At 40.0% G+C, this 27,630-nt stretch overlaps 1 long non-coding RNA gene across 1 annotated transcript in view; it reads right to left on the bottom strand.

Annotated features, from left to right (window-relative positions):
• The window catches only part of LOC145536380 (uncharacterized), a 174,889-nt gene that overhangs the window by 93,285 nt on the left and 53,974 nt on the right, over positions 1-27,630 (bottom strand). The window contains exon 4 of the long non-coding RNA XR_014075810.1: positions 22,510-22,619. This is a non-coding gene — a long non-coding RNA (uncharacterized LOC145536380). The remainder of the gene's footprint in view (positions 1-22,509; positions 22,620-27,630) is intronic.

Genomic DNA, 27,630 nt, shown 5'->3' with positions numbered 1-27,630 from the left:
AGGGCCACCCAAGATGGATAGGTCATGGTGGAGAGTTCTGACAAAATGTGGTCCACTGGAGAAGGGAATGACAAACCACTTCAGTATTCTTGCCTTGAGAACCCCATGAACAGTTTGAAAAGGCAAAAGTAATGGGATAGGCTAGAATAAACCCAGAGGTGCCTGGGGTGCTGGATTAGAATCAGAAATATCACTATGAATGTAGGTAGGTAGGTAGGTAGATATTTATAGATAGATATAAGATTATAGATATTTGTGTATACAAGAGTTAGTATACATACATCTATTTCATTTCTTTGTCTGCCAAGAGGGTCTAGAAGCAATGACATCTCAGTACCAATGAGCACATCCAGTGCCCAGATCTTGGCTTTTAAATACTATGCTCTAATAAAAGGAACTCGGGTTCCTTGGAGAAATGGCTGAATCTAGGGATTGAGTGCACTAGTTGTATACAGTAACACAACAATACCCATATTATTACTTGACATATATTTAAAATATTGGCAACTAATTAGACAATTGAGAAAATCTCTATGCAAGCCATTGGTGTAGGGACTAAAAACCTCTAGCAGCTGAATAGAGTCTATGGGTCAGAGCCATTGTGTATGGCTGTGTACTACAAAACCCTATAGGCATCAATCATGTAGAACACAACATAAATAGTACCCTTCTGGTTGGGCAGCGTACAATATGTATAATCATACGAGTGCTACACTATGCGGTCAGCAGTCTGCAATGTTGGCTTGATCCCCTTCACCAAATTGGTGCCAACATCATTGCCAGGACTTTGAGTTCCTCTATAATTTGGATCTTTTTCAGCCAAATAGCTCTCCAATGAATGTTCCTTAATCCATCCTCCATTCTAAAGAGACCACAGGCTCATCAATCAGTTTGTTCAGGCTTTTCTCACATTCTTCTCAGTTAATGCTGCTCTTCTTCTACTCCTTTCCTCACCAACTCCATCTCCACTAGAATACTACCTGCTTGTCGTCTCCCAAGAAGCCTCAATCATCTGTAACCTCATCAGCCTTTGAAGCTTCATAAAGAGAAGAGAGTCATTTTTGGCATTTGTCCTATTCTTCCTCTTATAAATCTGAGTTCAGGATTCTTATTCATCATGATGTCCCGTAATAGGACCTCCACAAAATGGTTGTGTAAGCTATGCATCCTAGTCTATGCACTGGAGCTGTGCAGTGTACAACCTGCCCAACACTATGGGGCAGTTCTGAATCTTTAATGCTTTCCATGTAAGTGTCTTAAAAATGACTATTTAACTTAAATGGAAACATAAACTTTACAGTTCTATAAAAGTTACAGAATATATGACATACATTGATTTCTCACTCATGTCCAGGAAAGATGGTTGTATAAAACAACTTTTTACTATCAAATTTAAAAAAAAATCATTTAGCACCTGAAAATCTCTAGATATGGAAGTTTAAAAGCCTCTTTCAGGCATCCAATTCTTATGGAATTTTTTTTGCCAACAAAGGTCCATCTAGTCAAGGCTATGGTTTTTCCAGTAGTCATGTATGGATGTGAGAGTTGGACTGTGAAGAAAGCTGAGTGCCGAAGAATTGATGCTTTTGAACTGTGGTGTTGGAGAAGACTCTTGAGAGTCCCTTGGACTGCAAGGAGATCCAACCAGTCCATCCTAAAGGAGATCAGTCCTGGGTGTTCATTGGAAGGACTGATGTTGAAGCTGAAACTCCAATACTTTGGCCACCTGATGCAAAGAGCTGACTCATTTGAAAAGACTCTGATGCTGGGAAAGATTGAGGGCAGGAGAAGATGGGGATGACAGAGGATGAGATGGTTGGATGGCATCACCGACTTGATGGACATGGGTTTGGGTGGACTCCGGGAGTTGGTGATGGACAGGGAGGCCTGGCGTGCTGCGGTTCATGGGGTCACAAAGAGTCAGACATGACTGAGCGACTGAACTGAACTGAATAACTACTACCACAACAAAAACAATGTTTATTTCCTGCAGTGCTTTTCCCTTCTCCATCTGGCTAACTTTTGCTCATCTTTCAATACTCAATGTCACCTTCAGAAGGCTTCCTGAATTGTTTCCCACCTCTGTAGGGCTGATGCTCTAGTGGACCCCACAGTACCCAGTTATTTCTATTAACATTATATAGTGACAGTATCTTTTCAAGTTGGTGCCCTTCATTAAAACATAATGTCCTTCAGGCAGAAACTGTGATTTCATTAGTAATCTCTATTTCCCTAGTTCTGAGTACAGTCAATATCTAGCTGCTATTTTTTAAAATGCTTATTGAACTAAATTCATTCATTCAATCATCATTCATTTACTTAACAAATATTTACTAAGTATGGAAGTATATGCCAGGCATTATGCTAGGCTTAAATATACAGCAGTGAATAAATCAGATAAAAAATCTGTGACTTCATCATATGTTTAATGGTAAAAAGTGCTATGGAGAGACATAAAGCAAAGAATGGTAGAGAGAGTATTGGGAGTACAATTATAAATATAGTGGTCAGAAAAAAAAAAAAAGCCTTAGTGAAAGTTGACATTTGAGTAAAGAGGTAAAGAAGGAAAAATATGAAGTCAAGTGGATTTCTGGAGGAAGAGTATACCAGACAGTAGCAACAGCCAGTGCAGAGCCCCTGAGACATGGACAAGACTAGTATGTCCAGAGCCAAGTGAGCCAAGGCAGGAATTACTAGTGATGGGGCCAGAAAGGCAATCAGACACCAGATTTTGATGGTATTGCCTTACATAGATGGGCAAGGGAAAGAAAAATGTGAAGAAATAGGGTATCACAGCAAATAGAAAACACAAAATAAGATGACTGAAAAAAGTCCAAATGTATCAGCAATCATAATAAAAGGGAAGAGCTTAAATTCCTCTATGAAAAGAAAAAGAAATACTGGGTTTTTGATATTATAAGAGGTAAAATGTTAAAAATACTCACAATAAATGAATTATTGAAGATATTTCATAAAAATTCTATCAAAATGTAATCAATGGCAATATCAGACAAAGTTAAGTTTAAGTCAAAAAACATTAGACAAAGAAGTATATTTTATACTGATAAAAGTATGGTCTACAAAGAAGCTATGTCACCCTTGAATCTCTTTGTACAGATCAAAAAAATTAAGAGGACTAAACTACATAAAACAAAAACTGAATGATATAAGGAAAACAATTGGTAAAACACAAATTCAAACCTTTACTACGGCTTGACTTTGACCATTAGGGCCATGGACCTTTAGGATCTCCCTGACCAGGGTACCTACAGCTCCTTCTGCCTCACTGCGCTATTTCATAAGTGCACTCTCATCTCAGCCTTTGCACAGACTGTTTCCTCTGCTTAGAACATCTTTCCTCAGACAATCAAATGCCTTGCCCCCTCCCCACTTCATTTAAGTCTCTGCACAAACACATGAGGTAAAAGCATTTGCATGGAATTTGTACTGGCATTTGACATAATCGGTCTTGGACTCCCTCATTTGTACTTGTTCTCCATTCCTCTTGTCCATTCTGCTCAAATGTTATCTTATCAGAGAGGTCTGCTCTCACACCTTATCTAAAACAGCACCCATCCCCTACTACCAACATCCCTGTCACTTGCTATTTTATCTGCTCTGTTTTTCTTCTTACCACCTGAAACATTATAGATTTTATTTATTTATTTATTGTCTGTCTCCTCCAACCTGAAAGTAAGTTTCATGAGAGCACAGTCTTTGTTTCATTAACTGCTATATCCTCTGCACCTAAGACAGGGCCTGGCACATGGTTGGTCTTTGATAAATAATTGTTGAACTAATAAGTGAATCCTAGTGGATAATTTACACACTTACTCATATATGGACAAACTGAGTAACTTTACATTAGACCATGAAGGATCTGAACTCAGTTAATAAGCTTGAATTAGTAAGCCTATATAGAATATGAAAGTCAAAGTGAAGTAGCTCAGTCGTGTCCGACTCTTTGCGACCCCACGGACTGTAGCCTACCAGGCTTCTCTGTCCATGGGATTTTCCAGGCAAGAGTACTGGAGTGGGTTGCCATTTCCTTCTCCAGGGGATCTTCCTGGCCCAGGGATCAAACCCTGATCTCCCGCATTGCAGGCAGATGCTTTACCCTCTGAGCCACCAGGGAAGCCCCATATAGAGTCCAACAAAATAGAGACAACTTCCAACTAATGGGGCAATTACTAAAATTACTACTATTTCCAACTAATGGGGCAATTACTAAAACAGACCATGCATTATGGCATAAAGAAAATCTCAATAAATTCCAAAAGGACAATGTCAGATAGGCTCAATCTCTTACTACATGCAGTAAAATTAGACATTAACAACAAAGAATAGGGACTTCTCTGGTGGTCCAGTGGCTAAGACTCTGCACCCCTAAAGCAAGGTGCCTGGGTTCAATCCCTGGGCAGGGAACTAGATCCCACATGCTACAATGAAGATCAAAGATCCTGCATGCCACAACTAAGACCTAGCCCAGCCAAATAAATAAATAAATGATTTTTAAAAAACAACAAAGAATAGACAAAAGGAGCTATGTACTAAGAAACTATAAATAATTTTTAAACTGTTAAATGATTCAATTTAAAGAGGAAGTAAAAACTGAAATTATGAAACATTTATGATTCAAGACCAAAGAAACCATTATGGCAAAATCCGTAGGATGAACATCTGCACTTACCCTTTTCTTCCCAGAGAAAAATCACCATTGTGAATTTCATAAAATTAATTCCAGCCTCTCAAATTTTATATTTCAATTTTTGAATAATGATAAGAAGGATTAAAACAAACTGATAAGACCAGATTGAAGAAAATAACAATTGGAAACATTCTTCATATATTTTTTTCCATGTAAGTCAGCTATATTAACAAAGTGTTGAGTAGGAAATATCTTTAGGCACTCTGCATCAAGGATGACAAAATACATATTTGTAATTTGTACATCATAACTAAAAATAGCTGATATATTTTTATTGCCATAAGTATTTAACCTCTCACTTTCAAGTATGAAAAAAAATTACATTGGTACTGTCCAGTTGAATTAAATTTTACTCTACATGGATGAAACCCATAATAATTTACTTTCCAGTATTTCTGGGATGAATGCACTCATAACTCAATTCATGATGTCAAATCTTCAGAGCAATTTCCTCAACTTAGTGAGTGAAAAATTATTGATTCATACTTCCCTAATTGCTCAAACACCATCAGTCATATCTGACTCTTTGCAACCCCATGGACTGTAGCCTGCCAGGCTCCTCTGTCCATGGAATTCCCCAGACAGGAATACTGGAGTGGGGAGACCTTCTGTAGGGAGATCTTTCCTATCAAGGGACCAAACCCAGGTCTCCCAAATTCCTGGCAGATTGTTTACCATCTGAGCCACCAGGGAAGCCCTTTTCAAACACCAGAACTTCTCCTAATCTTACATTACCTCATTGTAAACTTCCCTAAACAGACCATAAGCATTCTTCATCATGGTGCTCAAAACAAGAGCAAAGAAAAATTTATGCTCTCCTTTGATATCATGTAATCCTTATTCTCCCAGTAGGAAAAGATGGGAAAGCTTATTCACTGGTCAATAATTACTTCTATATTCTGTGTACCCTTAACTAGGATTTGACACCTCTTTTAGGGTACGCCAGTCACAGGACTTTTTATCTTCATGAGAGGGCTATTCCTAATTTTTCCTGTGATGAAATGGGAGACCTTTGAATCCCTTACCTAATAGTCTGAGTAAATAATCCTTTAAATCAGGGTGGAAAAAAAGAGGTAAAAAAAGGTGTATACCAGGAAAGTTAAATATAGCACAGCCTGTCTTCTAAGAAGAAAAGCAGCCAATAAGAATAGCTGCATAGGAATCATTTATTCTGCACCACTTTCTGTGGTTTTAATACTGTGAGCTTCAGGAGGTCAATACACCAGTATGGTCTATAACTCACCCATCTCCTTGGCAGGCTTTAACAGTTTCAAGACTATACATTTATGTTTGATACACTCTAAGTCCTCAGTTTAACTCATACTTGTCTTTTATTCAACATTCCTTTGAAATAAAATCTCCACCATCTCTCCTTAACTAAATCTTACCTACCTTTCTAAGTACAGATTAAATCTCACCTCCTTGAACCTTTTTCTGATCTTACCCCAGGAATCACTGTCTTCGCTGAATTCTGAAATTGCTTCTTAGGGTCAGTGAATGCATTGTGAGCAAGTCACTAGGAGGAACACAAAGATAAGACATTATCCCTTTACCTCATTCATGCTCACCTTGCCCATTCCTATCTATTTAGACAAATTGAAATGAAAGAAAAATATATCATGGTAGAAGAAACACTGCTGGGAATTAATTAACTGCCTGAGAATTTAGAGAAGGGAGAAATCACCAAGCCCTGAGGTAGTTTGAAAAGGATATGCCAAGAAGACACTGGAACTAGGGCTAAGGGAATGGGTAGAATTTATGTAGTTGTAAAAGAGGGCATTATAAGTGGACAAGACAGAAGTAAATGAAGAATTGAGATAGGAAGAAAAAAAAAAAAACAACAAGCTATGTTCCAGGAGCAGGAAATAGGAAAAACTCTGAACACTGTTCTTTCATGTGCCTGATCCTATGCCTCACTGTAGTAGGTGCTCAGAACGCATCATTGAATGAACAGAGAAAGGTGATAATATCTTTACCAGTAATAATCTGCCATTCAGTTAATATGTGAACAGCAGACAGCTTTGTGTTAAGGAAGTATAAGAGCATTAAATTGCCACAAACATGAAATGTTAGCTTGCTATCATATCTTACTGATAGGCAGTATTATTAAGATAAACTAAAGAGATTTACCTTTAAAATTTTAGTTGAAATGAATAATAAAATATAAATATCACTGAAATCATTAACATTGCTAATGGTTGTTCTCTATATTTGGTGGTCCAAGATACCAATATTAAAGTCAATATCTGTAAAATTCTAGGCAGTGGATTTCAGCATACTTCCTGTTTATTGCAAGTGGTGACCTTTTTGATTTTTGAAAACTCTTCTTTGGAGAGACTACTTCATCTTGTCTCTACAAGTAAGAACTTATGTACTCAATTAACCACTGACGGGACTTGTTGTTTCTGTGAGAGCAATAAGTGAATACAAGAAGAACACATCCATTAATGGTTTGCTGAACCATCATTCCACAGTTGTTTGAGGCGTTATCACAAGGTCCTTGAGTAAAAGGTCTTTCTTCTGCTTAAATCTGTAACATGTATCAGCAAGGGCTGGGATAGCTGTTGTGGACCTGTGGGGCTCTCTCCCTCATGCTTGCTTTTGACCAACAAACCGATCCCGTCAAACCTTTTTTTCTCCCTAAGTGTCAGACAAGTGACTAATTTTTAAAAACCTAACCATCCAGTGGCTTAATTTCATTAACAAAATAAACTGGTGTTTGCTACGTAAGTGTGCAATACATATGTGCTATGGATGCAGGAGCTGAGATGGTGGTTTACAAACTATTTAAAAACAAAACATGGGACTTCCCTGGTGGTCCAGTGGCTAAGATTCTGAGTTCCCAATGCAGGGAGCCTGGTTTCCATCCCAGCTCAGGGAAGTAGATCCCACATGCTGCAACAAAAGACCCTGCATACTGCAATGAAGACTAAAGATCTCACATGCCACAACTAAGACCTGGTGCAACCAAATCAATCAATCAATAACTTTTTTAATAAAAAATAAAAACATAACAAGAAAACTAGATCTCAGGAAACATAAACTAATATATCCAAACTATGATTGCCTATGGCAAAGATGTCACATTTCCCTCCATTTAAAGGCATCTTCGATGAGGTCAATTTCTTCCCTCCCATGAGTAACTTTTTGTGGCCCTTACATAACAACACAGAGATGAATAAGAAAGTTTGATATTAAATGAAAGAGATGAGAAAAGAATTATTTCTCACTAAGAAAGAGGAAAGCTCTTGTCATACAGTTAAACAAATGAACTGAAGTGTTTTGTTGAGTTAAACACAGGGTTAGTTAATTCACGCAAAGGTACCTGGAAACATAAGAAGTTTTTTAGAGATGTCATCCTCAAGGAACACTTATGAGAGAGAAAAAAAATGCAAGTGAAATTAAGTTGGAAGAGAAAATTAATACATACAATTGCAACAATAGACCAGCTAATGTTGGTCTTAAAACTCAGTTATGAGAAGTGTATAAAAGCTGAACACGCCTTAATTAATACAAGTGAAAATGAAGAGACTCACGTTCTGGCCCTAAATATACCAAGAGCCACCTAGTGAAGAGCATGCTCCAAACAGTACAGAAATAGAGATGGGCAGGGTGCAAAGTTTATAACTTCCCCCTCACAGATGATCATCCTTAAACACATTGTGTTCTGAATTCAAAGTAGGCATAAGATAAGAAAACCCTCCTAGATCGTGTTCTAGATACATCTCTCATTATCTCTTTATCACAAAGGCCAGCACTCTCCAGAATCTCAGAATTTGCCAGGTCTCTGAAAACATGATAAGGAGGAAATAGTTTTGCTTTGACAGTCAACTGACATCTATATAACTCTTTATGTCAATTATTTCTCCAGTTGTGGAAAGATGATCAATTTTAAATGAAGCCATAATTCTAGCATTCATGGTCCTTTTTTTCCTTCTAAGTTTTTGGCTTGGATCAGTTACCCAGCTTTAAATGACATGAGTTTCAGGGCCACAGCCCTTGATCTGCCCTCCCACACTCCTCGTATCACAAGGCCAAGAGTACAAGTAGCTGCCCAGAGCAAATAGCTCCTGCATGTTTCCTCATACATCCCCAAATCCCATGGAAACCAGGCCAAAAGGATCCAAGAAACTAAAAGAGAGGGCATTTTAAAACAATGTAATAAAACAGGTACCTTTTCTTATCTATGTTACCACCATTGTGCTTGTGCTCAAGAAAGTGGTGAGGGGATGAGGAAAGGCCTTATTTTCTATGTTGGCTATTGGCAACGTAGTTTAAGGGATTTCTTCCCCCAACAAAACACACAGTTGAAAGTGCAAAGTCCTTCGACAGAGGGCCAATTGTGATTGTTAGTTTTAAGTGTCAACTTGACTGAATTAAGGGACTCCCTGATAGGTGGCAAAGCATTCTTTCTCGGTGCATCTGTGAGAGTGTTTCTGGAAGAGACTGGCATTCAAATCAGTAGACTAAATAAAATTCCCCTCACCGAGGCAGGTGGGCAGCATCCAACCCACTGAAGGCCTGAGTGGAACACAAAGGGGGATGAAGGGCAAGTTCACTCTGTCAGCTTGAGTTGAGACACCCATCCTCTCCTGCCCTTGATGCTGATACTCCTGGCTCTCAGGCCTTTAGAGTCATAATGAACTATACCACCAAGTTTCCTGGTTCTCTAGCTTGCAGGCAGCATATCAGGAACTTCTCAGCTTCCATAATTGCATGCGCCAATTCCTATGATATCTATCTATCTCTCCAGCCAATTCCTATGATATGTATCTACCTACCTATCTATCCTATTGGTTCTGTTTCTCTAGAGAATCCTAAATAATACACCAATGCTTTTGTGGGATATAGAAAGCATGGTTTTTTATATCGCCTGGTGATATACTTTTAGAAGGTTAACCCCAAACTTCCAAGGTATAAAATGATAGCAGGAAGGAATGGTTGTCTTCCAAGTTTTTTAAATTTCCATAGGGAAGACATAGAAACTAACCATAGACTTTTATAAAATATCAATGATTAGATAGTACATTCTGACAGTAACGTCAAATTCATCTTCTGAAAACCTGAGCTTAAGAGTGATTAGCCATAGTACTTGGAAATGTGGGAACAGAACTTCACTGAGAAGTCAAAAATCAAACTTGTCGAGAACAAAATCTCTTTCCCAACCCTAAACAATTTCCCTTAAAGAGACAGAACAAACACAGTATCCTTAAAGGAGAAAATGAGAATATGAAGGGCAAAATCTCTAAAAGGAATTTCCTGCTTTCACACCAAGACTCTGCTGACTATGTTGACAGTGTGCAGAAAACAAAAATGGGAATCCTTTGGGTTGATTGGGCAGAGGCACATGGAGTACTAGTCTATGAAAATAGCAGCCCTGCTCATGGACCAAGGACTAAGCACACCCAATAGAAATATAAGCATAGCTGGCATTGACCAAGGTCATACCCCACACTGGCTACTTCATACCAGCATTTGATCATTTAACTCTCATGGAAACTATCTGAAAGAGATATTTTAATTTCTATCTTAAAATGAGGAGACAGAGGCATCAAGAGACTAACCTGTCAAACTAACTTTAGAGGTTAACACAACTAGCAAATGACAGAGTCAGGAGTCAGCCCATATCTTTCTGACTCCTCCCTTTAAGCAACTCTACCTTCCTGTGTTGAAACTGACTCTTCACTCCCAGGGCTTTACAGCCTCTTCTTTCACAGACATTTAAAAACAATGCCATGCTTAACTCATTAAGCATGTAAAAATCAGAGGCTCTCTAGAGAAAGCCAAAATACCAGTATGAAAAATAGAATTCACAATCTGACCTTAATTTGCCATGTCTGAAGAGGTGAATGCTGCTATCTTTATTTGCTAATATATCCCATTCCTGAAAGTGTTGTATAGCTGATATTTTTTCTTTAAATTAAAATGAAAAAAATGGGTTTCAAAACTGCTAACGATATCATGACAGTGCTTCAAATAATTTCTTAGACTGAGAAGTCTCAAAACCAGAGTTGGAAATAACTAGTTTGAATGCTTTTTAAGAAAATAATTCACAACCTGGAACTGTGAAGTTCTAGATTGTCCTTTGGCAGAGGGAAGCAGAGAAATAATCTATTATAACCCACACCTCAACCTCCCTGTCCTATGCTTCTGGTCTCTAATAGCAGTAACATCTCTCTCCTCCTTAAAACATCTGAACACCTCTATGTTCTGTCAGTTTGCTAATTACTATAATTGTATCTCTGCAACTGTTTTCTTCCTGCTCCCAGTCTGTTGCAACCACTGGTATCTTAGTTCAGATCCTTCTTAATCCTTGCCTCTGAAGTGGCTTCCTTCCCTGTTTCCAGTTCTTCCTACTCTATTTATGTTAAGCTAGAGTTTTATCTACTAAAGTACATCAGTCTATTAACACAAAACACACAGATCATCTTCTAAACCTCCAGTGAGTCCCTATTGCCAAACCAGAAACAAGTAAAATGGTACAAAACAAACTACAAAGCAAAACACAGTTCTCAGTTTTGTGTTAAAGGCCTCCTGTGATCTGATCACTGTTCATTTTCCCAGACAAGATGGCTTCCCAATATCCCATCCCCTGTACCCTACTCTGCAGTCAAAGAAGACAATGCAATAGGTCCCTAAAACAACACCTTGCATCTCCTCCTAGAGCTTTTGTTTTTTGCTTCAAATTACTGTAAAGTGCAATGAAAGTGATTTCAGAAATGAATGAAAGTGAAAGTTACTCAATCGTGTCCAACTCTTTACGACCGCATGGACTATACAGTCCATGGAATTCTCTAGGCCAGAACAATTTCATTATCCTCCTAGATCTTTTTTTTTTTTTTTTTGCTTCAAATTACTGTAAGTTCTGGGCTTCCCTCATAGCTCAGATGGTGAAGAATCTGCCTGCAATGCAGGAGACCCTGGTTCAATTCCTGGGTCAGGAAGATCTCCTGGAGAAGGGATAGGCTACCCATTCCAGTATTCTTGAGCTTCCCTTGTGGCTCAGCTGGTAAAGAATCTGCCTGCAATGAGGGAGACCTGGGTTCAATTCCTGGGTTGGGAAGATCCCCTGGGGAAGGGAAAGGCAACCCACTCCAGTATTCTGGCCTGGAGAATTCCATGTATACTGTATACTTCATGGGGTAACTGTAAGTTCTGTTAAAATAGAAACTTTGTTTGGTGTACTATAAATATCTGTTAAATGAATGAGTGAATGAATGTGGTGTTCTCCCTGTTCTCCCTGTTGGAATGTTCTTTTCTCCCATCCTTACTTGTCTATGTATTCAATACTATCAGTTCGCTCCATATATCATTTAAATCATTCCTCATCCACAATCCTTCCCTGATGATCCTCACAGAGTCTGTCCCTTGACTATGTCTGCTCTTCCATTGATTGGCTCTTCTCTTTTCTAACACTTCCACTGGATGCCTCAGATTACAGGCCCTCCAGCCTCTTGTTCTTCGCTAGAAAAGCCCCCAAAGGGCAGAGGTAAACATTGTGTTTCAAGCATGGGGCCTGGCACATAGTAGGAACTCAAAAGAATAATAATCATCATGTATTAAATTGAAGCTTATTAACAATAGAGAGGCCACACAATGCATTCCTGTGTACAAGGTTTTTATCTGTATGAAATTTTTTATCTTCAGGGACAAAATGTAGAACATACAAATATATGTATATATCTAAATCAAGGATTTATATACATAAATACAAATTTATATACAGATATATGTATATATCCAAATCAATGCATCTGGTCCCATCACTTCATGGCAAATAGATGGGGAAAAATGGAACAGTGACAGACTTTATTTTCTTGGGCTCCAAAATCACTGTGGACGTTGACTACAATCATAAAATTAAAAGACACTTGCTCTTTGGAAGAAAAGCTATGATAAACCTAGACAGCATATTAAAAAGCAGAGACATCACTTTGCTGACAAAGGTCCATGTAGCCAAAGCTCTGGTTTTTCCAGTAGTCATGTACGGATGTGAGAGTTAGACCATAAAGAAGGCTGAGCGCCAAAGAATTGATGCTTTTGAACTGTAGTGCTGGAGGACTCTTGAGACTCCCTTGGACAGCAAGAAGATCAAACCACTCAATCCTAAAGGAAATTAACCCTGAATATTCACTGGAAGGACTGATGCTGAAGCTGAAGCTCAATATTTTGGCCACCTGATATGAAGAGCTGACTCATTGGAAAAGACCCTGATGCTGGGAAAAATTGAGGGCAGTAGGAGAACGGGGCAACAGAGGATGAGATGGTTGGATAGCATCATCGACTCAATGGATATGAATTTGAGCAAACTCTGGGAGATAGTGAAGGACAGGGAGGCCTGGTGTGCTGCAGTCCATGGGGTCCTAAAGAGTCGGACATGACTGTGACTGAACAACAAAACCAAGGATCAGTAAAAGAGCCAGATAGTAAATATTTTAGGCTTTGAAACGTAAGCTCTTATGAACCATAAGATCTCTGTTATTTTTATGACAAAAATAGTCACAGACATATAAACAAATAAATGCACATAACTGTACTTCAATAAAACTTTATTTATAAAAGTAGGCAGTGGGCCTTGAAAGGGACCAGGATGTCACTCTGGCATTAAGAATTATTTTGAGCTGAAGGCATTTGATTTCCAGAAATTCCTTATCAGTCTAAAAGCAGAACCTTCTACAGGAACTCAACTGTCAAAAATCTCTCCACAGGAGCAACTCTAATCTCTTCTTTGGGAGAGGGAAAGTTGATACCACACTCAAACAGACAATGTCATAAACTATAGTAACTCCTATCTATGTTCCTAAGGGCTCATTTATCTTTCCAAAAAGTTATTTGTTTCCATTAGTACTCTTTCTCTCCCCCCACCCCTTTCTAAGAAGTCATTTGTCCTTGCAGAGGTAGCCCTCTGCCTATCCCCTATTGAGATGATATGTAAGCTCCAAATTTTAGCCATCCTGAGTCACATTTTTCTGTGAACTATTGTATACCTATGTGTAAAGATTTTTTTTCTTGTCTACCTGTCTTTTGTCAGTTTAATTTGCAGGTCTCTGAGTACTGAACATAAGAGGATAGATAAAAAGGTTTTTCTCCTCAAAAGTTGGATTTGGCCCAAGGGGCATAGTTTTCCAACCCTGTATTGAATCACAACAACAAATTAGCAGGAACAATGGCTGCTGTGTTTCTTCAGCTTCTCCTTTTACTGAAGCAGACAAAACTCTGTTTCCAATTAAGATCAAAACACACTCATTCCTGTACTTCAATAAAGGACTTCTCAGTGTTGATGACTATGTTCCTGCTGGAGGGATGCAAAAATAAATACGTGAAAAGTTACTTGTGAGCATCCAGTACATAAATATTTGGCATTTTGTAATATCATTTCCTTCTCCTCTATTTCCCAATTTATATCCTGTTGATTTTTGAACTTTGTTAACTTTTTGGCATTGAAAATAGATTCAGTTTTCAGAGTGATGTGCCATTCTTGACATATATAACATTTTCCCCTTCTAAAGAATTTTTTTTTTTAATTAAGGGGGAAAGCACATAAAAATAAATCAAAATGCTGAACTGAATATTTATTATGGTCTTGATTGTATAACAAATGTTCACAGAATTAGTAAGTGAATACTCCTCAGTATTACAGAGAAAATTTTTGTTTCAATGGAGAACTCTGCATCTTTTATATCACAGTTCTGGTCCTGTTCATTGTCTTTGAACTATTTTGCATCTCTTTGTAAATTATAGGTAACTGATAAATATATGAACTCCATCTTGTCTGACAGAGACTTAATCAAATTCCACTCCCGCTAGAGAAACCAGTTTGGAGTCTTACTTGCAGACTGGACTGGATTCTATTACTTTGCCCAAATTGTCCATTCTTCCAGTTTTCTTCAAAATCTGGCTACAACCCTCCAAACTAACATAACCAGTTTTTCTCCCTCCTGCCTGACTCAGAGTCACCAATAACTAAAACCTGGCTACCCAGATCCCTGTTGAGACTCTGGGCTCCCTTGCAGCTGGCCTTTTCCCCCTAGGACTTGAAGAAACCTTGCAAGCTAAATCACCAAGACTCCATATAAACTTTGAAGTATTCACTATTGCAGCAGTGATCAGGCATGGGCTAGAATTCTGCATAGACGAGCCATTTCCTGGACCCCTAAGGAAGTCCAGTGAAATGATTAGATCATGCATCCCTTATGTAAGAGGTAACCAAGACTATGGACAACATCACCAAGAGCATGACCATACTAACTAGACAGCATCAAGAAAGGCAATGAACTGTGCTGCTTAACTGACTGGTGCTCACCGAATTCTGGCTTCCAGAAAGGGTGCATGTGCAGTAGGTGGACACACTATTATACGTGTCTTCCAGAAAGCTTCTCTGACATATTCATATAATCACATGTGAGATGCCAACAGAGAAATCTCTGTCAAGTACCTGCAGTTCTGACTCTTGAGCTAAAGATTTTTCTCCACCCATTTCTTGGAATCTAGTGGACTAGTTACCCTTAGTGTTTGACTACTTGCTCTTCAACATGACTTTCTATGTTTCTCTTTTTCACTTGAGGCAACCCTCTTTTGAAATTCCTGGTCTCTGGGATCCTAGAACAACTTACCTTTGCCAGCGAATCTCAACAGATGGTTTCACTGCTTTTACAGGCACAATGCCAGCAAGAGTCCTGGAAAGACTATTTCGTAGACCTCCGCTTCCTCCACTCAGGAGGAACCTTTGTGTTGTTCAGTGACTCATGATATTTGTCTTGAAGAAAAGTGGAAGTTGACTGCATTGACTTTTACCTGAACCCTGTGCTCCTAGAAAGCAGCAACAGTTAAGAAATTTGCTTTCCCTTTCCAGAAAAAAATAAATGCAAAGGACTACCTGCCCTTAGTATTCAGAGATAAAGACCTACCTCCACCATTCCTCATGGTTACTCCTGACACCCCTAAGACTTCCTGTCTACCCTGTCTCATGACTCCCTTGTTTACTACTTGCCTGTGTAAAACTTCAGGTGTTCTTTCTTCTTTGAGATGTTCCTAATTAATGAACTTTCTCCCCAGTGCAATGTTATGTATGTGCATGCTAAATTGCTTCAGTTGTGTCCGATTCTTTGCAACCTCATGGACTATAGCCCACCAGACTCCTCTGTCCAAGGGATTCTCCAGGCAAGAATACTGGAGTGGGTTGCCATGCCCTTCTCCAGGAGATCTTCCTGACCCAGGGATCGAACTCGTGTCTCTTATGTCTCCTGCATTGGCAGGCAGGTTCTTTACCACTAGCACTACATGGGAAGCTCTCCCCTCCACCAGTGCAATAGCCTACATAAAATCATCTCCTTAACTGTCCAATGCATTTTTGTCTTTGATGACATTTTCAAAATGTTTACAATCAGCATTTATTATTGTAGGAGAAGAAAAACTTTTCTCCTCTACCCTCCTAGGTTTTTCAATTGGGGCCCTGCAGATTAGACTGACAAAAGATGGATTAATAAAAGACAATAAGCAGAGTTCATTAACATGTGCATTGTGCATACAGTATTCCATGTGCATACAGGAATACTCAGTGATGAGTAACTCAAAAGGGTGGTTAGAACTTGGGCTCATATAGCATCTTAACTAGAGATTCTTCCAGCAAGAATACTGGAGTGGGTTGCCATGCCATCCTTCCTCCAGGGGATCTTCTGGACCCAGGAATTTAACCCACATCTCCAGCATCTCCTGCATTGCAGGCAGATTCTTTACCATTGAGTCACTGGGGAAGCCCTTTCTTGTGTCTGTTTCTTCTCAACTGCCTTTAGGTCAAAATTTATACTCTAAATACCTTCATTCTTCTTATATTTTAAAAGAATAAATAGCACCAAAGTGTTTTTCCTTCAAAAAGTGTTTTGAATTTCTATGATCATATGATGATTTTTCCAGTGAAGGAAAAGGGACAAAGGGGTATTGAGCTTTGTATCACTGTTACTTTGCATACTGTTTTTTTGTGATAGCTGTAGTTTTGAATGACATCTGTTTTACTGATGACACCATAGGCTCAGGGACATAATGCCTGTGAAGTCCAGGGCTGGACTGTGCTGGCACTCAACATTCTTTGTACTTCCTTCTATGTCTTGCCTGGTTTTCAGGGGTTAGAAATCTGGGAACCACATTTCCCAGATTTCCTTGGCAACAGGATTTTGGATTCAGTTTAGGTTCCCCTAATGAAATGGACATGCACAAAATAGCAAAGGTGACAAAAAGGCACCAGCAGGTAGACCTATATATGTCAACAGATATGAATTTTTTTTTTTTATGAGCCTCCAGGTGTTTTTCTGCTTATCACCCTCCGTGATGCTGCTGGCAGCTGCAACCACTGGTGGCAATGTCCTGAAATTCCTTTCCTGAACAGCTGAAACAAATTCCCGAGTCTCTGAAAGCTAGCAGTGACTCTGAGAGCTAGCAATGGCTTTCCCTGACCTTTGTTCCTCCAGTCCTTCCAACAGTCATATAAGCACCCACGTCTCTGTGTTATTACCCTTATTGATTGAAATACTGAGAGTAATTTCTGTTTTGTTGTCCTAATCCTGACTAATACAGGGGTGCCTGATGTTACAGACCCTGGAAGCACAGCTCCATGTGAATCCAGAGACCAAGTTCCTTGTCAATGACCTCCCTGGTTCGCCAGTAGTACCCGCACCACAAATCATCCATCCTGGAATGACCTCCTTCGTGGAAGCTGATTCAGTGGAGTTTTGAGAGCAGGCAGAGAGATGAGATGAGGCATGAGGAGAATGAGTTCTCCAGTAAACCCTCCCAGAGGGGAAAAGCACATTATGTAGCCGTTGGACACATGAGAAAAATGTCAAAAGAACATAATATCAGGTAGGTATTTATTCTACACAATAGAAAACAAAAAAAGTTTCTTCAAGATGATACCACAATGGAGCCAATATCTAGTCTAAGTAAACTGAGTCCTACTCAAACCCTCTTCCACCATCATGTGGGGCCTACTGCACCTGGGGTGAAGGAGAGGGCTCTAAGCCAAACCTTGGTTAAAGTCTGCCCTTTGACACTGTTGACTGAAAAAGAAAAACACAACATAAAAGCTGTACGTCAAGTGTATTCAGCATCTTACTGAGGACCTTGGGACACAACCTCTCAGATAACCCTGAGGAACTGTTCTAAAGATGTGGGGGAAGGTGTCAGTATATACATGATCTTGGTGAAGGGAGTAAATGCAACAAGCACACATCTCAGAAGAAAGTTGCTGCTAGTCCTAAGGGACAGATATCTTAATTATTTTAGTGCTTTTCTAAGTATGGGCTTCCCTGATAGCTCAGTTGGTAAAGAATCCACCTGCAGTGTAGGAGACCCTTGTTCAATTCATGGATTGGGAAGATCTGCTAGGGAAGGGATAGGGTGCCCACTCCAGGATTAGTGTTTAGTGTTTCTCTAAGTATGGGAAGGTGCAAGAATTGGGGTTCATAAAAAATTGCTCCTGAAAATATCTTACTATCTGAAGGCCCGTTCTGCCAGTTTTCCCAGAGCACAGAGTGCCTCATTCTTGATCTCCACCCTGAACTCCTTTCAGGGGAGTGTTAAAGGTTAGCAACTATAGTGACTAATGACTCAACTCTTGCACAGCCAGATGGTGAGTGACACTCTTTGGCTGGCAACACCAGCCCACCACTTCTAACATCACCCCCGTTTTGCTCCTGGGTTCCCAACCCACCTATCTAGGTGTGTGTGCTCAGTTGCTCAGTCATGGGGTTTGACTCTTTACAGCCCCATGGACTGTAGCTCACCAGGATCCTCTGTCCATGGGATTCTCCAGGCAAGAATAATGGAGTGGGTTGCCATGCCCTCCTCCAGGGGATCTACCTGACCCAGCGATCCAACCCATGCCTCTTGTATCTCCTGCACTGGCAGGTAGATTCTTTACTATGCCACCTGGGAAGCCATTATCTAGGTGTCAATCTCATTAATCCCTGTTAATTGATCAGAATTGAAAGTGTGACAGGTTCCTGGAATATCTAATTCCAATAAGGGAAACCCAAGCAAAGCCTTCCCAACCCTGTCCTCTCTCTTGAGAACATGAGTGGAGGAGGATTTGGCAGGCTACTTCAGATATATCTCGAAACTCTCATCTGGCTCACATCCACAAAACATGACTTGGACATTATTCCTATGAGATAGGAATCTACCCTAGCCTTAAAAGTGTTCAGCCTTCAGAGAAAGTCCCTCGGCCATCGTCCTAATTTCAAACATAAAACACTTGGGGTTACATTAAGCAGTTACCAAACCAAGACATATCGGGATTTCCTAAACATAAAATTAAAAGATTGTTGGGTCTCTCTATCTCTGTGCAGGAAGCAGTGATCAAGACCATCCTCAAGAAAAAGAAATGCAAAAAGGCAAAACGGTTGTCTGAGGAGGCCTTACAAATAGCTGAGAAAAGAAGAGAAGTGAAAGGCAAAGGAGAAAAAGAAAGATATACCCATTTGAATACAGAGTTCCAAAGAATAGCAAGAAGAGATAAGAAAGCCTTCTTAAGTGATCAATGCAAAGAAAGAGAGGAAAACAATAGAATGGGAAAGACTAGAGATCTCTTCAAGAAAATTAGAGATACCAAGGGAACATTTCATGCAAAGATGGGCACAATAAATGACAGAACAGTATGGACCTAACAGAAGCAGAAGATATTCAGAAGAGATGGCAAGAATACACAGAAGAACAATACAAAAAGATCTTAATGGCCCAGATAACCACGATGGTGTGATCACTCACCTAGAGCCAGACATCCTGGAGTGTGAAGTCAATTGGGCCTTAGGAAGCATCATTATGAACAAAGCTAGTGGAAGTGATGGAATTCCAGCTGAGCTATTCCAGATCCTAAAAAATGATGCTGTGAAAGTGCTGCACTCAACAAATTTGGAAAATTTGGCCAGCAAAATCTGCCAGCAAATTTGGAAAATTCAGCGGTGGCCACAGGACTGGAAAAGGTCAGCTTTTATTCCAATCCCAAAGAAAGGCAATACCAAAGAATGTTCAAACTACCACACAATTGCACTCATCTCACACACTAGCAGAGTGATGCTCAAAATTCTCCGAGCAAGGCTTCAACAGTATGTGAACCAAGAAATTCTGGATATTCAAGCTGGATTTGGAAAAGACAGATGAAGCAGAGATCAAATTGCAAAATCCGTTGCAAAAAATTCCTTTTTCATAGGAAAAGCAAGAGAGTTCCAGAAAAGCATCTACTTCTGCTTCATTGACTACACCAAAACCTTTGACTGTGTGGATCACAACAAACTGTGGAAAATTCTTCAAGAGATGGGAATACCAGATCACCTGACCTGCCTCCTGAGAAACCTGTATGCAGGTCAGGAAGCAACAGTTAGAACTGGACATGGAAAGACAAACTGGTTCCAAATTGAGAAAGGAGTATGTTCTTTAACTTATATGCAGAGTACATCATGTGAAATACTGGGCTGGATGAAGCACAAGCTGGAATCAAGATTGCCAGGAGAAATATCAATAACCTCACATATGCATACGACACCACCCTTATGACAGAAAGCCAAGAGGAACTAAAGAGCTTCTTGATGAAAGTGAAAGCGGAGAGTGAAAAAGCTAGCTTAAAACTCAACATTCAGAAAACGAAGATCATGGCATCCACTCCCATCATTTGATGGCAAATAGATGGAGAAACAATGGAAACAGTGACAGACTTTATTTTCTTGGGCTCTAAAATCACTGCAGGTGGTGACTGCAGCCATGAAATTAAGACACTTGCTCCTTGGAAGAAAAGCTATGACCAACCTAGACAGCATATTAAAAAGCAGAGACATTACTTTGCCAACAAAGGTCCATCTAGTCAAGCTATGTTTTTTCCAGTAGTCATGTATGGATGTGAGAGTTGAACTATAAAGAAAGCTGAGCACCGAAGAACCAATGCTTTTTAACTATGGTGTTGGAGAAGATCTTGAGAGTCCCTTGGACTGCAAGGAGATTAAACCAGTCAATCCTAAAGGAAATCAGTCCTGAATAATCCTTGAAAGGACTGATGTGAAGTTGAAGTCCAATACTTTGGCCACCTGATATGAAGAACTGACTCATTTGAAAATACTCTGATGCTGGGAAAGATGGAAGGTGGGAGGAGAAGGGGATGACAGAGGATGAGATGGTTGGATGGCATCATTGACTCAACGGACACGAGTTTGAACAAGCTCCAGGAGTTGGTGATGGACAGGGAAGCCTGATGTGCTGCAGTCCATGGGGTTGCAAAGAGTTGGATACGGCTGAGTGACTGAAGTGAACTAACTGGTCTGTCTGTCTCTGGAAATGTGTGATGGCTGGTTGACATCAGTCTTTAAGGCATAAGAAAACAGGAGTGCTTTAACTACCACCCTCCTCTCCAACTTCACCACAGATCAAGTAGATTTCCTCAGACTGGTATTAGACTGGAAACAGAAATATCCTGTGCATGTGTGCTCAGTAGCTTCAGTCATGTCCAACTCTTTGCAACTCTATGAACTGTAGCCCGCCAGGCTCCTCTGTTCATGGGATTCTCCAGGCAAGAATACTGAAGTGCGTTGCCATGCCCTCCTCCAAGGGACCTTCCCGACCCAGGGATCAAACCCGTATCTCTTACCTCTCCTGTACTGGCAGGCGGGTTCTTTACCACTAGTGCCTATCCTACATACATGTAAACACACACATGCACAAACACACAAAGAGACCTTTTTTTCCATCTCCAGTCTTTCTCAATTATGTCATCTGAAATCAATAAATATTGACTCTTCCCATACACACATATTATGCTCAAATACCTTTAGGTTAAATTCCCAGCTGTTATCAGCATTAAGGGTACAATCAAAGACACCCCCTCACCAAACCCTTTCCCCTGAAGGGTGAAATATTAGGTACTTTGGATCATTTCCACTTCAAAAAGGTCTAAAGAGTTGCTTACTGTTCTCCTCTGACAAAAGTCTTTTGAGCCTTTAAGAGAGTATTTTATTTTTTAAAAGACTAAAAACACAATTTCATGAAAAAGTGAATTCAAAATGAAGCCATTAAAATTCAGTCTAAAAATGTAAACTCTGTCCCAAGTTGGGCTCTCAACAAATTTTTAAATTTAAATTTAAAAAAATCATGCCTGCCTGTAACTCTTCATGACTCCTCCTTCATCTTTACTTACGTCCTTTCACTTACCACATCCCACAACTACTTCGTGATTTCCTTTGTTTGTAACCCAGAAATGTAATCTTTGTTAACAATCATAAGACTTTAAGTTTTCCTAGCTCTAGCACATATAAGAGATCATTTAATACCCCATGAAGTATTCATCATTGATGTTTAATATTCAAGCAGAAAATTGAGGCTCAATGACATCAATGGTTTCATTCAAAAAGTAGCAAAGAATGATAAGAATTCATGCCATTCTAAGGTGCAAATGCTTGGACTTACTCCAAATTCTCAGAATCAGAAACTCAAGGGGTAGGGCCCAGCAAGCTAGCTTTAATGGGCCCTTAAGTGACTCTGATGCTCAATCAAGTGTGGGAACCACTGACCTACAAGATGCCACACAGTCTGGTGGCTGACTGACCTCATCGAGTTCAGCTCACTGCCTCGTCCACTCTGCTCTAACCACTCTTGTCTTCTTTCTGCCTATTAAATACTCCAGGCTGATGTCTAACTCAGGAATGTTTCACTTGTTAGTCCCTCTCCCGGGAATGCATTTCCTGAGGTCTTGGTATGGCCTATGTCTTTCCATCTACAGGTCTCAATTAAGACGTCATCTCCTCAGAGGAGCCTTCCCTAAATACCTTATCTAAAGTCATCTTCCTCAACACTCGGTGTCAGTACTTCCTCTTCTTCATAACAGTTTTCACTGTGAGGACTTTTCCTTTAACCTCTTAGGGTCTGTACTTGAGGCCTGTGAATTAAATAGACAAAAGATAGATTAACAGGAGAAAAAGGTGCACATACTTAATTGACATTTCTAATTTTATGTTGAGGGGGTGCTATACAGAAAAGAAGTAAAACTCCAAAGTAGTGGGTAGACTCAGGGGCTTGGATACCATTTTAACAAAAGAGTGATAAATTGTGGAATAGTAACTAGTCAAAGGAAAAGGAATTTGTGAGAAGGTAAATATATGGGGGAAGTATTGGTAGATAAGGGTTGTTTGGTAAAGTTTGTTATGCAGACTCAAGTCAGTGCCATCTCCAAAGATGAGTCATCACTGGTGATTAAGAGTATTCTCCTCTTCCTCATATGTGAAAAGGAAACACTTTTACAAATGGAAAGTTTTGCCCTGCTTTTAGGCAGAAAGGGAGAGGGCAAAGAGATCCTCCTGTGTCTGTGCTGTGATTAGTCATGTCCAACTCTTTGAGACCACATGGACTGTAGCTCACCAGGCTCCTCTGTCCATGGAATTTTCCAGGCAAGAATACTGGAGTCAGTTGCCATGCCCTCCCCTCCAGGAGATCTTCCCAACCTAGGTACAGAGCCCACGTCCACGCCAAGTCTTCTGAATTGCAGGCAGATCTTTAGCACTGAGCCACTGAATAAGCCTCATCCTGTGTCTATTGTTTCTTAATTGCCTTCAGCTCAAAATAACCCTCGTATCAAAGTGCCATATTTTAGGATGACATATTCCAATCCCCTTTCCCACTTTAAATTTTCTTATTAAGTTTCATATCTTAAATTGCTGTGTCCTCAACACTAAACTGTAAGCTCTATGAAGGCAGGGACCTTATCTGTATTGCTAGTTCAATAGTTATTTGTTGAATAAACTGACTTGGATCTTTCTCTGCCCAAGTATTCCCCCATGTATGTCTCACCTCAAGTAATATATAAAATAATATTGCTATAAATCAGTTGGGGCCTCCCTGGTAGTTCAGCGGTAAAGAATTTGCCTGCCAATGAAGGAGATGTGGGTTTGATCCCTGGATCAGGAAGATCCCCTGGAGAAGGAAATGGCAACCCAGTCCAGTATTCTTGCCTGGGAAATCCCATGGACAGAGATGCCTGGCTGGCTACAGTTCATGGGATCACAAACAGACACGACTGAATGACTAAAAAACAACAAAATCAACTGCATAGGTTTTTCCTTCTATCTCTAACTTAAAGAGGCAAAAATACATGGAAAAATATTTGCAAAATAACATGACATTGAAAAAGCCACTTCTAAAGAGAAGCTGGTATGTTCCTACTGAAGGGATTAGAATGTGCTTCTCCAAAATCTGCCTCTTCGGCATATGCATTGTTTTGAGTCAATTGAGAATCAGCAGACAAAGGGAAAGTTCTTTATCTCACCTTCTCTGCCTGAAAATAGAGTATAAATTTTCCCTTTTGTAAAGGAAATTTACATTTATAGAGGAAATTTCCATTCATAAAGCAGTCTCCCAATAGGAAGAGAACTACTTCTCAGGAGACAACTCAGCACCTCTTATCTGCATACAAGACAACCCTTGTTTACCACACACTTCCTCCCCTCTCCTTCCCATAATTTATCTCCCCTGCCCAGAAGCCCAAAAGTCCCTGTCCCATTGTTTCGCCTAAGATGGTATAATAGCCTCAATCACCTGGCCACTTACTTAAGCTACATTTTTCTTTGTGAATTCTCATGTGTACACACAAAATTAAGATTATTTTTTCTCCTGATAATTAATATTTTATCAATTTGATTCACAGGCCCCAAGAGGGTAGGGGGGGTAAGATTTTTCTTGGCCTATACTATCATGAAATATTTTTTGCAAGAAATGTTTGGGGTTAAATTAATAAAACTCAGTTTGTCCCTTTGAATTTGTCTTTATCAAGTGGGAGATAACCTTCCTTCTCAGTCCACTACTAGTGGATATTTCATTATCAGAAATGAAAAAGACAATTTTTTAAATCAAGATCCCTACTGAAACAGGAAGGAAGAGGGCAGGGCACAACCCTTAAAGAATGTCATAGCTGTTGTGGCTATGACGTAAAGATGACATTCCAAGACAGCAGAAGATTTGACTTCCAGTAGACCTTGAACCTCATTATAGGCTCATTGTAACGTATTAACATATGCTAAATAACACACCCACCAGCGCCATGACATTTCCAAGGCTTATCACAAAAGGCTAAAAAGTGGGCAACGGCCCAATTTCTGGAAATCCCTGCTCTTCTCCAAAATAGTTTGAATAATCCTCCCACTCATTAGCCTATCAAATCACCCAGCCTATAAAAACTGCTGCTGCTACTGCTGCTAAGTCATTTCAGTAGTGTCTGACTCTGTGTGACCCCATAGATGGCAGCCCACCAGGCTCCCCCGTCCCTGGGGTTATCCAGGCAAGAACACTGGAGTGGGTTGCCATGTTCTTCTCCAATGCATGAAAGTGAAAAGGGAAAGTGAAGTCACTCAGTCGTGTTCGACTCCTAGTGACCCCATGGACTGTAGCCTACCAGGCTCCTCCGTCCACGGGATTTTCCAGGCAAGAGTACTGGAGTGGGTTGCCATTGCCTTCTATGCCATAAGAACTAACCAAGCCATATTTAAGGGTCACTCTTTTTTTTTTAGGGTTTTCTTATTTATTTATTTATTTATTTATTTTAATTGGAGGCAAATTACTTTACAATACTGTGGTGTTTTTTTGCATACATTCACATGAATCAGCCATGGGTGTACCTGTGTTCCCCATCCTGAACCTCCCTCACCATCCCATCCCTCAGGGTCATCCCAGTACACCAGCCCTGAGCACCTGTCTCATGCATCCAACCTGGACTGGCGATCTAATTCACATATGATAATGCACATGTTTCAATGTTGTTCTCTCAAATCATGTCACCCTTGCCTTCTTCCACAGAGTCCAAAAGTCTGTTCTTTACATCTGTGTCTCTTTTGCTGTCTTGCATATAGGGTCATTGTTACCATCTTTCTAAATTCCATATATATGCATTAATATACTGTATTGGTGTTTTTCTTTCTGATTGACTTCACTCTGTATAATAGGCTCCAGTTTCATCCACCTCATTAGAACTGATTCAAATGCATTATTTTTAATAGCTGAGTAATATTCCACTGTATATATGTACCACTGCTTTCTTATCCATTCATCTGCCGATGGACATCTAAGTTGCTTCTATGTCCTGGCTATTGTAAACAGTGCTTTGATGAACATTGGGGTACACGTGTCTCTTTCAATTCTGGTTTCCTCAGTGTGTATGCCCAGCAGTGGGATTGCTGGGTTGTATGGCAGTTCTAGTACCAGTTTTTTAAGGAATCTCCACGTTGTTCTTCATAGTGGCTATACTAGTTTGCATTCCCACCAATAGTGTAAGTTCAGTTCAGTTGCTCAGTCGTGTCCGACTCTTTGTGACCCCATGAACCACAGCACACCAGGCCTCCCTGTCCATCACCAACTCCCAAAGGTTACCCAAACTCATGTCCATTGAGTCAGTAATGCCATCTAACCATCTCATCTTCTGTCATCCCCTTCTCCTCCTGCCTTCAATCTTTCCCAACATCAGGGTCTTTTCAAATGACTCAGCTCTTCGCATCAGGTGGCCAAAATATTGGAGTTTCAGCTTCAACATCAGTCCTTCCAATGAACACCCAGGACTGATTTCCTTCAGGATGGACTGGTTGGATCTCCTTGCAGTCCAAGGGACTCTCAAGAGTCTTCTTCAACACCACAGTTCGAAAGCATGAATTCTTTGGTACTCAGCTTTCTTTATAGTCCAACTCTCACATCCATACCTGACTACTGGGAAAACCATAGCCTTGACTAGATGGACCTTTGTTGACAAAGTAATGTCTCTGCTTTTTATTATGCTATCTAGGTTGGTCAAAACTTTCCTTCCAAGTAGTAAGCATCTTTTAATTTCCTGAAGGGTTCCTTTTTCTCCGCACCCTCTCCAGCATTTATTGTTTGTAGACTTTTTGATAGCAGCCATTCTGACTGGCATGAGATGGTACCTCATTGTGGTTTTGATTTGCATTTCTCTGATAATGAGTGATGTTGAGCATCTTTTTATGGGCGTGTTAGCCATCTGTATGTCTTCTTTGGAGAAATGTCTGTTTAGTTCTTTGGCCCATTTTTTTTATTGGGTCGCTTATTTTTCTGGAATTGAGATGCAGGAGTTGCTTATATATTTTTGAGATTAATTCTTTGTCAGTTGCTTCATTTGCTATTATTTTCTCCCATTCTGAAGGCTTAAGGGCCACTCTTGCCTTTTGAGACAGACCACATTCTGTCTATGGAATGTTTATCTCTCTAAATAAATCCACTTCTTACCTATCACTTTGCCTCTCACTGAATTCCTTCTGTGCTGAGACATAAAGAACCTGAGCTTCATTAAGTTCTGAGACCAAGTGTGCAAAATTAATGACAAAATTGTGGGTTTGAGGACTTCCCTGCTGGTCCAGAGGTTAATAATCTGCCTGCCAATACAGGGGACACAGATTCAATCCCTGATCTAGGGGAGATTCCACATGCTTCGGGGCAAAAAAGCACATGCACCACAACTACTGAGCCCATGCTCTAGAGCCCACGAGCTGCAACTACTGAAATCTGTGTGCCCCAGAGCCTGTGCTCCACAACAAGAGAAGTCACCACAATGAGAAAACTGTGCACCACAACAAAGAGGAGACTCTGCTGGCCACAACTAGAGAAAAGCCTGCACACAGCAACAAAGACCTAGTGCAGCCAAAAATAAATTAATTAAAATCTTAAAAAGACAATTAAAAAGCTTTTATTAACAAAAAAAAAGATAGTGGGTTTGAGTCTCAGCCCGTGGGTTCAAATCCCAATCAGTTTTGGCTGGATTCAAATACTATCTGAGTTAGGCAGTTTCATTGTTAAACACCCAGGAAGGTCCCTCTGATTCCAACACTCTTCCAAAATCATCCTCCTCAACATCATCATTAGCTTTGACATTGTTATCAAGTTCTCTGCATTGATAATTCTCT

The sequence above is a fragment of the Giraffa tippelskirchi genome, chromosome X (genome assembly GCF_054371585.1).
Source record: "Giraffa tippelskirchi isolate mGirTip1 chromosome X, T2T-mGirTip1v1.2.pri, whole genome shotgun sequence".
Taxonomy (NCBI): Eukaryota; Metazoa; Chordata; class Mammalia; order Artiodactyla; family Giraffidae; genus Giraffa; species Giraffa tippelskirchi.
The sequence above is the reverse complement of the archived record's forward strand: the minus strand, read 5'-3'. Positions and strand labels throughout refer to the sequence as shown.